The sequence below is a fragment of the Salvelinus namaycush genome, chromosome 26 (genome assembly GCF_016432855.1).
Source record: "Salvelinus namaycush isolate Seneca chromosome 26, SaNama_1.0, whole genome shotgun sequence".
Taxonomy (NCBI): Eukaryota; Metazoa; Chordata; class Actinopteri; order Salmoniformes; family Salmonidae; genus Salvelinus; species Salvelinus namaycush.
The window spans coordinates 40,073,362-40,088,434 of NC_052332.1; the positions used below are offsets into that span (position 1 = coordinate 40,073,362).

A 15,073-nucleotide genomic window follows, 5' to 3' on the forward strand; every position below is an offset into this window, starting at 1 on the left:
TTATCGTTGAAAATTATAATTTTCGTTGTTTATTATTACAGCCGTGTATATCCCCCCTCAAGCCGATACCACGACGGCCCTCAAGGAACTTCACTGGACTTTATGCAAACTGGAAACCATATATCCTGAGGCTGCATTTATTGTAGCTGGGGATTTTAACAAAGCAAATTTGAGAACAAGGCTACCTAAATTCTATCAGCACATTGATTGTAGCACACCTACCCTAACCAGAAACCGTGGATAGATGGCGGCATTCACGCAAAGCTGAAAGCGCGAACCACCGTATTGAACCATGGAAAGTTGACTGGGAATATGGCAGAAAACAAACAATGTAATTATTCCCTCCGAAAGGCAATCAAACAAGCAAAATGTGGGTATAGAGACAAAGTGGAGTCGCAATTCAACGGCTCAGACATGAGACGTATGTGGCAGGGTCTACAGACAATCACGGACTACAAAAAGAAAACCAGCCACGTCACGGACACCGACGTCACGCTTCCAGACAAACTAAACACCTTCTTTGCCCGCTTTGAGGATAACACAGTGCCACCGACGCGGCTCGGACTGTGGGCTCTCCTTCTCTGTGGCCAACGTGAGTAAGACATTTAAACGTGTTAACCCTCGCAAGGCTGCCGGCCCAGACGGCATCCCTAGCCGCGTCCTCAGAGCTTGCGCAGACCAGCTGGCTGGAGTGTTTGCAGACATATTCAACCTCTCCCTATCCCAGTCTGTCCCCACATGCTTCAATATGGCCACCATTGTTCCTGTACCCAAGAAGGCAAAGGTAACTGAACTAAATGACTATCGCCCCGTAGCACTCACTTCTGTCATCATGAAGTGATATGAGAGGCTAGTCAGGGATCATATCACCTCTACCTTACCGGTCACCCTAGACCCACTTCAATTTGCATACCGCCCCAATAGGTTCACAGACGATGCAATCACCATCACACTGCACACTGCCCTTTCCCACCTGGATAAGAGGAATACCTATGTAAGAATGCTGTTCATTGACTACAGCTCAGCATTCAACACCATAGTACCCTCCAAGCTCATCATTAAGCGTGAGGCCCTGGGTCTCAAGCCCGCCCTGTGCAATTGGTTCCTGGACTTCCTGACGTGCCGCCCCCAGGTGGTAAACGCAGGAAACAACATCTCCACTTCTCTGATCCTCAAGTTTGCAGACGACACAACAGTAGTGGGCTTGATCACCAACAACGACGAAACAGCCTATAGGGAGGAGGCAGAGGGCACTCGGAGTGTGGTGTCAACAAAACAAAGGAGATGATCGTGGAATTCAGGAAACAGCAGAGGGAGCACCCCCCTGTCCACATCGACGGTACAGCAGTTGAGAAGGTGGAAAGTTTTAAGTTCCTCTGCGTACACATCACAGACAAACTGAAATGGTCCACCCACACAGACAGTGTGGTGAAGAAGGCACAATAGCACCTCTTCAACCTCAGGAGTCTGAAGAAATGTGGCTTGTCACCTAAAACCCTCACAAACTTCTACAGATGCACAATTGAGAGCATCCTGTCGGACTGCATCACAGCCTGGTATGGAAACTGCACTGCCCATAGCCGCATGGCTCTCCAGCACAACGCATCTCTGGGGGCAAACTACCTGCCCTCCAGGACACCTACAGCACCCGATGTCACAGGAAGGCCAAAAAGATCATCAAGGACAACAATCACCCGAGCCATTGCCTGTTCACCCTGCTACCATCCAGAAGGCGAGGTCAGTACAGGTGCATCAAAGCTGGGACCGAGAGACTGAAAAACAGCTTCTATCTCAAGGCCATCAGACTGTTAAACAGCCATCACTAACTCAGAGAGGCTGCTGCCAACATACAGACTTTAAATCATTGGCCACTTTAATAAATGGATCACTAGTCACTTTAATAATGCCACTTTAATAATGTTTACATATCTTGCATTACTCATCTCATATGTATATACTGTATTTTATACCATCTATTGCATCTTGCCTATGCCGCTCTGTCATCGCTCATCCATATATTTATATGTATATATTCTTATTCCATTCCTTTACTTAGATTTGTGTGTATTAGGTAGTTGTTGTGGAATTGTTAGATTACTTGTTAGATATTACTGCACTGTCGGAAACTAGAAGCACAAGCATTTCGCTACACTTGCATTAACATCTGCTAACCATGTGTATGTGACCAATAACATCTGCTAACCATGTGTATGTGACCAATAACATCTGCTAACCATGTGTATGTGACCAATCGCATCTGCTAACCATGTGTATGTGCCCAATAACATCTGCTAACCATGTGTATGTGACCAATCACATCTGCTAACCATGTGTATGTGACCAATAACATCTGCTAACCATGTGTATGTGACCAATAACATCTGCTAACCATGTGTATGTGACCAATAACATCTGCTAACCATGTGTATGTGCCCAATAACATCTGCTAACCATGTGTATGTGCCCAATAACATCTGCTAACCATGTGTATGTGACCAATCGCATCTGCTAACCATGTGTATGTGCCCAATAACATCTGCTAACCATGTGTATGTGACCAATCACATCTGCTAACCATGTGTATGTGACCAATAACATCTGCTAACCATGTGTATGTGACCAATAACATCTGCTAACCATGTGTATGTGACCAATAACATCTGCTAACCATGTGTATGTGCCCAATAACATCTGCTAACCATGTGTATGTGCCCAATAACATCTGCTAACCATGTGTATGTGACCAATAACATCTGCTAACCATGTGTATGTGACCAATAACATCTGCTAACCATGTGTATGTGACCAATAACATCTGCTAACCATGTGTATGTGACCAATAACATCTGCTAACCATGTGTATGTGACCAATCTCATCTGCTAACCATGTGTATGTGACCAATCTCATCTGCTAACCATGTGTATGTGACCAATAACATCTGCTAACCATGTGTATGTGACCAATCACATCTGCTAACCATGTGTATGTGACCAATAACATCTGCTAACCATGTGTATGTGACCAATAACATCTGCTAACCATGTGTATGTGACCAATAACATCTGCTAACCATGTGTATGTGACCAATAACATCTGCTAACCATGTGTATGTGACCAATAACATCTGCTAACCATGTGTATGTGACCAATAACATCTGCTAACCATGTGTATGTGACCAATAACATCTGCTAACCATGTGTATGTGACCAATAACATCTGCTAACCATGTGTATGTGACCAATAACATCTGCTAACCATGTGTATGTGACCAATAACATCTGCTAACCATGTGTATGTGACCAATAACATCTGCTAACCATGTGTATGTGACCAATAACATCTGCTAACCATGTGTATGTGACCGATAACATCTGCTAACCATGTGTATGTGACCGATAACATCTGCTAACCATGTGTATGTGACCAATAACATCTGCTAACCATGTGTATGTGACCAATATGATTTGATTTGATTTGTAATGAATCAATGTGGTAAAGGGTCATCAAAGTAAAGAGTTTTCACCAGATAATAGCTCCTTCCACAATGCAGCCGACGGCTGCAGAATGAAGTTGGTGACGAGCAACTGCAGAAACGTACAGTCGACTGCAGTCAAAACGTCCTGGCCTTTGATCACATGATTTATGTAAAGTTCATGCTGATGACATGTACTGTAGGTGTAACAGATGTCCCACGAAGACAAGAAGACGTTGTCTCGACACCGGTGTAACAGATGTCCCACGAAGACAAGAAGACGGGTCTCGACACCGGTGTAACAGATGTCCCACGAAGACAAGAAGACGGGTCTCGACACCGGTGTAACAGATGTCCCACGAAGACAAGAAGACGGGTCTCGACACCGGTGTAACAGATGTCCCACGAAGACAAGAAGACGGGTCTCGACACCGGTGTAACAGATGTCCCACGAAGACAAGAAGACGAGTCTCGACACCGGTGTAACAGATGTCCCCACGAAGACAAGAAGACGGGTCTCGACACCGGTGTAACAGATGTCCCACGAAGACAATAAGACGGGTCTCGACACCGGTGTAACAGATGTCCCCACGAAGACAATAAGACGGGTCTCGACACCGGTGTAACAGATGTCCCCACGAAGACAAGAAGACGGGTCTCGACACCGGTGTAACAGATGTCCCACGAAGACAAGAAGACGGGTCTCGACACCGCTGTAACAGATGTCCCACGAAGACAAGAAGACGGGTCTCGACACCGCTGTAACAGATGTCCCACGAAGACAAGAAGACGGGTCTCGACACCGGTGTAACAGATGTCCCACGAAGACAAGAAGACGGGTCTCGACACCGGTGTAACAGATGTCCCACGAAGACAAGAAGACGAGTCTCGACACCGCTGTAACAGATGTCCCACGAAGACAAGAAGACGGGTCTCGACACCGGTGTAACAGATGTCCCACGAAGACAAGAAGATGGGTCTCGACACCGCTGTAACAGATGTCCCACGAAGACAAGAAGACGGGTCTCGACACCGGTGTAACAGATGTCCCACGAAGACAAGAAGACGGGTCTCGACACCGGTGTAACAGATGTCCCAAGAAGACGGGTCTCGACACCGCTGTAACAGATGTCCCACGAAGACAAGAAGACGGGTCTCGACACCGCTGTAACAGATGTCCCACGAAGACAAGAAGACGGGTCTCGACACCGGTGTAACAGATGTCCCACGAAGACAAGAAGACGAGTCTCGACACCGCTGTAACAGATGTCCCACGAAGACAAGAAGACGGGTCTCGACACCAGTGTAACAGATGTCCCACGAAGACAATAAGACGGGTCTCGACACCGGTGTAACAGATGTCCCACGAAGACAAGAAGACGGGTCTCGACACCGCTGAAACAGATGTCCCACGAAGACAAGAAGACGGGTCTCGACACCGGTGTAACAGATGTCCCACGAAGACAAGAAGACGGGTCTCGACACCAGTGTAACAGATGTCCCACGAAGACAATAAGACGGGTCTTGACACCGGTGTAACAGATGTCCCACGAAGACAAGAAGACGGGTCTCGACACCGCTGTAACAGATGTCCCACGAAGACAAGAAGACAAGTCTCGACACCGCTGTAACAGATGTGAAGTTACTTCGTAACTCTCATGGTTGTGTTTTTAAAGAAAGGACTGCCCAGCCAGCTACACTCTGGTGTTGAATATTTTTTCAGCGTTTTACAAATTTTCCAACTCGAGAATAAATCACTTTTCTCCCGGGTAACCCGGTATTTCCCGCCAAAAAACAGAAGTGTCATTCAAAAACAGTATAAAGCATTTCAATATGTCTGGATTTGATTAGAGCTTTGATCAGAATGAAAATTCAAACCTGATGCTACCTGAGTTTGATGAGCCATAAATGAAATACATTTTATGAGTCCTACATTAACGACATTTAATGAGCCCAAGCGGCTAAAAAGCCCAGATGATTGTGTTGTTATCCAATACATATATGATATAGGCTACTACACAAACGACAGAAAAACATAAAAGCCCATAGATGTAGCTAGTTATATGCTCTCTTGGGTAAATAAATGAAACTAGCTCCAGTAGGCTAATCTTTTTGAGTGTTAACTGTATTACTGTACTCCATTTATATTATTCTGTAGTATATGGACTGGAATTACGCACTTAGTTCAAACAAAATGATAAAGCAGAAGAGAACATGTGATTCTGGTGCAGCACATGTGGCCTACAAAGTTACAAGTATAGGTTAGCGGATTTGATTACATTTTTTTTATATAATTGGGCTTAATTGTATACTTAGTAGGCTGACACATTTTTAAAAAACCTTTATTTAACTAGGCAAGTCAGTTAAGAACAAATTCTTATTTTCAATGACGGCCTACCGGGGAACAGTGTTAACTGCCTTGTTCAGGGGTAGAACGACACATTTGTACCTTGTCAGCTCGGGGGAATCGATCGGTTACTGGCCCAACGCTCTAACCACTAGGCTACCTGCCGCCCCACATACATACCTTTCATAATATTTCCCCTAATGTTACTAGCCTACCTCCTTTTTCTGTCTATTGTTGCTTAAAACCTTCTTCGCTTTCAACAGTTAAATGATAATGACATCCTTGAATAAAATAGGACTAGAATTAGATGCAGAAGGCTTTCACTTCTCTATATGAAGATGGAATGGTTATGGGTCTGAATTAATAACTGCTATAGCCTACCACCATCTGAATGGTTATGGGTCTGAATTAATAACTGCTATAGTCTACCACCATCTGAATGGTTATGGGTCTGAATTAATAACTGCTATAGTCTACCACCATCTGAATGGTTATGGGTCTGAATTAATAACTGTTATAGTCTACAGACATCTGAATGGTTATGGGTCTGAATAAATAACTGTTATAGCCTACCACCATCTGAATGGTTATGGGTCTGAATAAATAACTGCTATAGTCCACCACCATCTGAATGGTTATGGGTCTGAATTAATAACTGTTATAGCCTACCACCATCTGAATGGTTATGGGTCTGAATTAATAACTGCTATAGTCTACCACCATCTGAATGGTTATGGGTCTGAATAAATAACTGCTATAGTCCACCACCATCTGAATGGTTATGGGTCTGAATTAATAACTGTTATAGCCTACCACCATCTGAATGGTTATGGGTCTGAATTAATAACTGCTATAGTCTACCACCATCTGAATGGGTCTGAATTAATAACTGCTATAGTCTACCACCATCTGAATGGTTATGGGTCTGAATAAATAACTGCTATAGCCTACAGGCATCTGAATGGTTATGGGTCTGAATAAATAACTGCTATAGTCTACCACCATCTGAATGGTTATGGGTCTGAAAAAATAACTGCTATAGTCTACAGGCATCTGAATGGATTTATCAGTGGTGACTGTGTTACCTAGCCTCAGTGCACTGGGCAGCTGGGAGGAGGTGCTCTTGTTCTCCATGGACAGATGTTCTGAAAGAGCTGCAAAACTTGGACCCGGTTACAGAGATTACATGTATCTACTTGCACATCATCATCTGCTCATTTATCACTCCAGTGTTAATCTGCTAAATTGTAATTCTTCGATACTATGGCCTATTTATTGCCATACCTCCTCATGCCTTTTGCACACACTGTATATAGACTTTCTTTTTTTCTCTACTGTGTCATTGATTTGTTTATTGTGTTATTGGCTTGTTTATTGTTTATTCCATGTGTAACTCTGTGTTGTTGTCTGTGTCACACTGCTTTGCTTTATCTTGGCCAGGTCGCAGTTGTAAATGAGAACTTGTTCTCAACTAGCCTACCTGGTTAAATAAAGGTGAAATAAATAAAAATATTTTTAAAAAAAACATGGTTTCCATGTGTTGATGACATTCCATTTACACGGTTCCAGACATTATTATGAGCCATCCTCCCCTCCGCAGCCTGGATAGGGCTAAGTAGTGGAATAGTGTGATATTTTAATTATTGTAAGGTAGGGCAATTCCCCCCTTTTCTGTCACAAAGTGTAAAGAATTCACACTCCAGGACAGTAGGCGGAAACACAGGGCTAGTTATGAGAAATAGATTAACACCGGTCTCACACTCCAGGACAGTAGGTGGTGGTGTTTCACCTTTCATTTGGATGCGATCTGCCAATACAAATTTTAAGAAAGAAGAAGAAGAAGACGGGCCGGGGGGACTGTGAGACGAAAAACCCGGCGGGGAGAAACGGTAAGAGGTTTAGCAAATTTACATTTTCCTACGGTGTATGAAACAACGATTATTACCTAAGAAGAACAACAATATATAACGGGTGAACAACAATATTCAGTCTGCAGTTTGGTTGCTCGGAGCGTGTCAATTTGCTAACCTTTGCTCAAGGAAATCGACCATTCAAAGCGATGGATGAATACGAGGAAATAGCTAACGTTAGCCTTCCTTAGCTGGTGATTTTGACTAGCTACATAAGCTGTCATGCGCAAGAGGAACATTTGGATATTATTTGCAGCAATTTGTTAAATTAAATCAGGTAATGTGAGCTGCCGATGTGATTACTAGCTAAGTAAATCCATCCGGCGTGAATTCCCACCGCGCCTAACGTTAGCTACTCTAGTTAACGTTAGCTAGCTGCTCACCTAATCATCCCCAAGCCAAGGAAAACCAAGTCGTACATTTTTCGTGACAAGAGGTGTCCGCTATTGAAATCTAAAGGGGGGGCTGTCATCTTCGCAATGCAGCAACTAGGCAAAGATCAAAAAACCGATCTGTCGTGGTGCACTGGAATAGGAAAGAGCTGCGCATCTTGGGCACACAGTTGGTGAGGCTAGACACAAGTCGTGACTGACTCGATAGATTTAGTTGTTGTTGGTCTTTCCTTCTCGGCCTAGTCGTTGGTAACCTCCAGGTATCTTGCGGACTGCAGCCTTGGCAATCAATCTACCTTGTTATTAAATGCGCCTACACTGTATGTCGCAATGTGTCACTCATTATTGCAGTATTTTGGAAGTCATTGGTAATAAGATGTTGTACTACCGGTACGTAGCTAATGGTTGTTTTTGTCGGTATTCAACTTTGGGAGTCAACATAGCGACGGCCAGTAAGCTCATGTTTATCAATAGGGCTGGGTAGGGATTGTGATCCCTATCCACGGCCTGTGATCACTATCCAAGGCAGCAGCATCGCTGTGTGATGTCTGATAGCAGCGTTGTATGGCCCTGCGGCACACGGATATTGCAGATGCACACGCTGTCAATGTTTTTTTTTTACAGCAAGGTGTGGTGATGAGTGACAGTTCCAAAAAAAAAAAAGAGTGGGGAAGAAGAGGAACAAATAACCTTTGACTTAACACACACACTGACCGACCTCCGGGCGCTGGTATAGAGCTCTTCCATATAAATCTGAGAGCAGCTTCTAGTTTTGTGCCAACATCCTATCAAACTGCTCAACTCTTGAAGTTTGTCTTTATTTGTATTGTAAATATGTGTATATATATCAGGGTTTCCGTTATGAAAATGTGGCGCCGGACATTTGACCGGCAACTTTTTTTTTTTACATTTACTGTACATTTGAGAAATGTACCGTACCCATGTGCATTTGGGTGTGTAACCTGATTAGGGTGTCCTCCCACGGTGCTCAGAATAACAGAAATTACATTTTAGATTATGGTAATTCATTTTTACAGAACATGTGAGTCTAGGATGCAATGACGTGTGTCCTTTACTGCACACTTTGAAGATGTTCGGAGCGGCAGGTAGCCTAGTGGTTAGAGTGTAGAGGCGGCAGGTAGCCTAGTGGTTAGAGTGTAGAGGCGGCAGGTAGCCTAGTGGTTAGAGTGTAGAGGCGGCAGGTAGCCTAGTGGTTAGAGTGTAGAGGCGGCAGGTAGCCTAGTGGTTAGAGTGTAGAGGCGGCAGGTAGCCTAGTGGTTAGAGTGTAGAGGCGGCAGGTAGCCTAGTGGTTAGAGTGTAGAGGCGCCAGGTAGCCTAGTGGTTAGAGTGTAGAGGCGGCAGGTAGCCTAGTGGTTAGAGTGTAGAGGCGGCAGGTAGCCTAGTGGTTAGAGTGTAGAGGCGGCAGGTAGCCTAGTGGTTAGAGTGTAGAGGCGGCAGGTAGCCTAGTGGTTAGAGTGTAGAGGCGGCAGGTAGCCTAGTGGTTAGAGTGTAGAGGCGGCAGGTAGCCTAGTGGTTAGAGTGTAGAGGCGGCAGGTAGCCTAGTGGTTAGAGTGTAGAGGCGGCAGGTAGCCTAGTGGTTAGAGTGTAGAGGCGGCAGGTAGCCTAGTGGTTAGAGTGTAGAGGCGGCAGGTAGCCTAGTGGTTAGAGTGTAGAGGCGGCAGGTAGCCTAGTGGTTAGAGTGTAGAGGCGGCAGGTAGCCTAGTGGTTAGAGTGTAGAGGCGGCAGGTAGCCTAGTGGTTAGAGCGTTGGACCAGTAACCAGCAGGTAGCCTAGTGGTTAGAGCGTTGGACCAGCAACCAGCAGGTAGCCTAGTGGTTAGAGCGTTGGGTCAGTAACCAGCAGGTAGCCTAGTGGTTAGAGCGTTGGGCCAGTAACCAGCAGGTAGCCTAGTGGTTAGAGCGTTGGACCAGTAACCAGCAGGTAGCCTAGTGGTTAGAGCGTTGGGCCAGTAACCAGCAGGTAGCCTAGTGGTTAGAGCGTTGGGCCAGTAACCAGCAGGTAGCCTAGTGGTTAGAGCGTTGGACCAGTAACCAGCAGGTAGCCTAGTGGTTAGAGCGTTGGACCAGTAACCAGCAGGTAGCCTAGTGGTTAGAGCGTTGGACCAGTAACCAGCAGGTAGCCTAGTGGTTAGAGCGTTGGACCAGTAACCAGCAGGTAGCCTAGTGGTTAGAGCGTTGGACCAGTAACCGAAAGGTTGCAAGATCGAATCCCCGAGCTGACATGGTAAAAATCTGTCGTTTTGCCCCTGAACAAGGCAGTTAACACACTGTTCCTAGGCTGTCATTTGAAAATAAGAATTTGTTCTTAACTGACTTGCCTAATTAAATAAAGGTAAAATATATATATTTTTTAGTATAACTATCCACATTTTACTTTTCCTCAGCCGTAACGAACAGCAAAATCACTAGCTTATGCATTGGGTTGAGCGTGAGTTTCAAGTTTGGGGAAGGTGCATTTTCACCATAAAAATGCACCTTTTTATAATAAAGCTTCACATGCATCATAGCATTTGCAGACTTATGTAAAATAGCCTACTATTCGTAATATGATGAGTAGATTGTCATAATATAACTCGATCACTGTTTGCAAAAAAAAGACCGCTTGGCTGAGCGCGTATAGAGAGGCCTTGGCTATAGCCTGTATCAGATACGTGTCTTTATTTGTATGGGGGGGGGGGGGGGGGGAACACACTTCGTGCTATTCTGATACACTTTTTTAAATACGACAAATTACAGGGTAGCTTACTCTGCAAACAACCAATAACAGCAATGTTGTACATAATGATAGGCCTATGAGAAGGGGAGACAGAGTTCGGTCCGTCTAAACTGGAGGAGGAAAATTATTGTCCAAAAACCAACTTTTAACTGACTCGACAATGATAGTGAGTATGCGCAGTGCTCACTCATAGGGGATATTACTGATGCTCTCCGTTGGTGCCATTAAGATCGGCTATAGGTCTACTGTTGTTCGCTAAACTAAAAGACAGATTTATTATTTTCATTGTCTTCTCTTTACATCTTTAGCCATTTGCTTTGCAAATTATGTTTTGGCGTGATTTAATTTTGTAATATTGCGATATGTATGACTGGGCACTCAACTTTTCACTGACAGTCGCAACTCATCATCTATTTGGTATTTGTAGAGCGCGCCGGCCAAATTGCGCTGGCTGCCTTTCCTTCCGATTGTAGGCTAGGGTAAGCTAATGATTCTCTGTTGACAAATCATGCTTTAGTAGCCTATTTTGAATGATACATTTAAAAAAAAAAAATCTGTTTAGACAGGAGTAGGCTAATTAGGCTATATATATATTTTGGCAATTTATGTAAATATACTATTCCCCATAGTAGAAAAGTTTCCCTATTCTATTGGACAGTTTGTCGATAAAGAAATAGCCGAAACAGACTCTGAGACAGTTGTGGGACGATAGGCTACATATATATATATATAGCTATGAATCTGATGCAGCATATAAGAACGTTTATGGACTGTTCATTATTTATAACGAGGTATACCTGGAGAAAATCGAACCTCCTCTGAAAGAAATATATATATTTTTCCTCAATGCTTGACAAATAACAAGCGACCCTGCCCTATACCCAAAACAATAATTAAAACATAAAGTGGATATCAGAGAACATGCCTACCCTGACTCCTAGAACAGAACCTTAGATATAAACTTAGCACTGGATCAATCGATCATCTTATTTACGGTCCGAATGAGAAAAAAAATAGCCTTTTTAGAAACGTATTTCATGCAGTTCTGCATCGTTTTACATGACTGGAGACAAGCAGAAACTTAAAAAAAAAAAAAAATCCACAACAGCATGACGACGAACGAGCGCATGCTGGAGCACCGGAGACATTTTGATTTCTATACAGGCTATAAAAAGAGAACAATCTAAGTTTGGAACAATGATAAAGTTGTTTATCAACTCTAAACATTTAGCGCAACAGGAACCAGTTACAACTGAAATATCTGGTCATCAATGAATTACCGAAAAATACTTTAGATTTTTTCTTTTTAACACAGCGGACGCATATCTTCAGCAGGGACGCCTATATTCACTTGTAACTTCATTTGGAAAACGATCTTTTTCTAATTTAATGTATTTTATTCCATGATATTGTTATTACAAAATAGATTTGTGTTGACTGTGATCAGGACATGTGAATATAAGAACATCTGCTAGGCTAAATTAACAAACTAGGCATGCATAGCTCACTGCATGATCCTCAAACCAAAGACTTGCCAAATTCCTGGTTATAAAAGTTAATTCAAAGGCGCTTTAGAATGACCGTATAAACTAATAAGGCATTTTTTTGTCTCTATTAATTTTATTTAGTTTTCTACAGCCTGTTGAAATGTTCAATATCAAATGATAGTGACAGAATTACACATTTACTTCCTTATCAAAGTAAATGTTTTCTCTCCTCGGCTATAGAAGGTTGTAGCGCGGACTCTGAATATCATAGAGACAAACCAAATATATCCCATAATGCATCGGAGTCACGTCTTTCCACGGCAATTTACAGCTTGTTTCTAACATAAAGCGTTGCGGACTAAAGCATTGTTATAGATCGCTTTATATAATCAGGTCCATTTCATTATTTTCAATCTTAAACTAACAGGGGTTATGCCTATGCTTTTAGCCATTTACCCTAACATACCCTCAGCATACCCCCTCGATATACCCTCAGCATACCCCCTCGATATACCCTCAGCATACCCCCTCGATATACCCTCAGCATACCCCCTCGATATACCCTCAGCATACCCCCTCGATATACCCTCAGCATACCCCCTCAATTCGAGCCCTGGTTTTAACTCCTGGTTGCAGTTGTAAATTAGAACTAGTTCTCAACTAGCCTACCTGGTTAAATAAAGGTGAAATAAAAAATACTTGACACACCAAGCCCTTCACTGACACTGAGCTATTTAAGGGGTGCATGGTGATTGTGTCAGCCAGTTCCTTCAATCTATGGATAGTAAACTATCATTTTTGTCTGTCAGACAGGTAGGCATACCTCTTGTTTCTTGAATAGAAAGAAATAAGCTCCAACACAAAGCCCTCATAATTAGCCTAAAGTCAAATCGAAATGAAGACTGTTTAAATAAATTAGGCCTTTTTCGAATTAGCTTTGCATTCAGCACCAATGCGCTGTCCATCCCCGCGGCTGCTGCTCCATAGTGATGTAAGTTATGTAAATGACTGTAATATGGTTTATTGTAAGGTCAATAATGCTGACGAATAGCTTCATTATGGGCAATCGAAACATTTGGTTTTTATTCAAATCTATTATAGCAGTAGCAAGCTTAACGCTGGTCCTCATCTTCGTGCGCTCAGTAGGACCTAGTCCTCCCTCTCTAACTGAATGGGACATCAGTAGGACCTAGTCCTCCCTCTCTAACTGAATGGGACATCAGTAGGACCTAGTCCTCCCTCTCTAACTGAATGGGACATCAGTAGGACCTAGTCCTCCCTCTCTAACTGAATGGGACATCAGTAGGACCTAGTCCTCCCTCTCTAACAGGACATCAGTAGGACCTAGTCCTCCCTCTCTAACAGGACATCAGTAGGACCTAGTCCTCCCTCTCTAACAGGACATCAGTAGGACCTAGTCCTCCCTCTCTAACAGGACATCAGTAGGACCTAGTCCTCCCTCTCTAACAGGACATCAGTAGGACCTAGTCCTCCCTCTCTAACAGGACATCAGTAGGACCTAGTCCTCCCTCTCTAACAGGACATCAGTAGGACCTAGTCCTCCCTCTCTAACAGGACATCAGTAGGACCTAGTCCTCCCTCTCTAACTGAATGGGACATCAGTAGGACCTAGTCCTCCCTCTCTAACTGAACAGGACATCAGTAGGGCCTAGTCCTCCCTCTCTAACTGAACAGGACATCAGTAGGACCTAGTCCTCCCTCTCTAACTGAACAGGACATCAGTAGGACCTAATCCTCCCTCTCTAACTGAACAGGACATCAATAGGACCTAGTCCTCCCTCTCTAACAGGACATCAGTAGGGCCTAGTCCTCCCTCTAACTGAACAGGACATCAGTAGGACCTAGTCCTCCCTCTCTAACAGGACATCAGTAGGACCTAGTCCTCCCTCTAACTGAACAGGACATCAGTAGGACCTAGTCCTCCCTCTAACTGAACAGGACATCAGTAGGACCTAGTCCTCCCTCTCTAACAGGACATCAGTAGGGCCTAGTCCTCCCTCTCTAACTGAACAGGACATCAGTAGGACCTAGTCCTCCCTCTCTAACAGGACATCAGTAGGACCTAGTCCTCCCTCTCTAACTGAATGGGACATCAGTAGGACCTAGTCCTCCCTCTCTAACTGAACAGGACATCAGTAGGACCTAGTCCTCCCTCTCTAACAGGACATCAGTAGGACTTAGTCCTCCCTCTAACTGAACAGGACATCAGTAGGACCTAGTCCTCCCTCTCTAACAGGACATCAGTAGGGCCTAGTCCCCCCTCTCTAACTGAATGGGACATCAGTAGGACCTAGTCCTCCCTCTCTAACTGAACAGGACATCAGTAGGACCTAGTCCTCCCTCTCTAACTGAACAGGACATCAGTAGGACCTAGTCCTCCCTCTCTAACTGAATGGTACATCAGTAGGACCTAGTCCTCCCTCTCTAACTGAACGGGACATCAGTAGGACCTAGTCCTCCCTCTCTAACTGAACGGGACATCAGTAGGACCTAGTCCTCCCCTCTAACTGAACAGGACATCAGTAGGACCTAGTCCTCCCTCTCTAACTGAACAGGACATCAGTAGGACCTAGTCCTCCCTCTCTAACTGAACAGGACATCAGTAGGACCTAGTCCTCCCTCTCTAACAGGACATCAGTAGTGCCTAGTCCTCCCTCTCTAACTGAACAGGACATCAGTAGGACCCAGTCCTCCCTCTCTAACTGA

General features: G+C 44.1%; 1 protein-coding gene across 1 annotated transcript in view; it reads left to right on the forward strand.

Moving 5' to 3' along the window:
* The first annotated feature begins 7,659 nt into the window (after nt 1–7,659).
* The window catches only part of synj1 (synaptojanin 1), a 120,216-nt gene continuing 112,802 nt past the window's right edge, over nt 7,660–15,073 (forward strand). The window contains exon 1 of the mRNA XM_038965429.1: nt 7,660–7,710. The gene's annotated coding sequence lies outside the window, so the exon portion shown is untranslated. The remainder of the gene's footprint in view (nt 7,711–15,073) is intronic.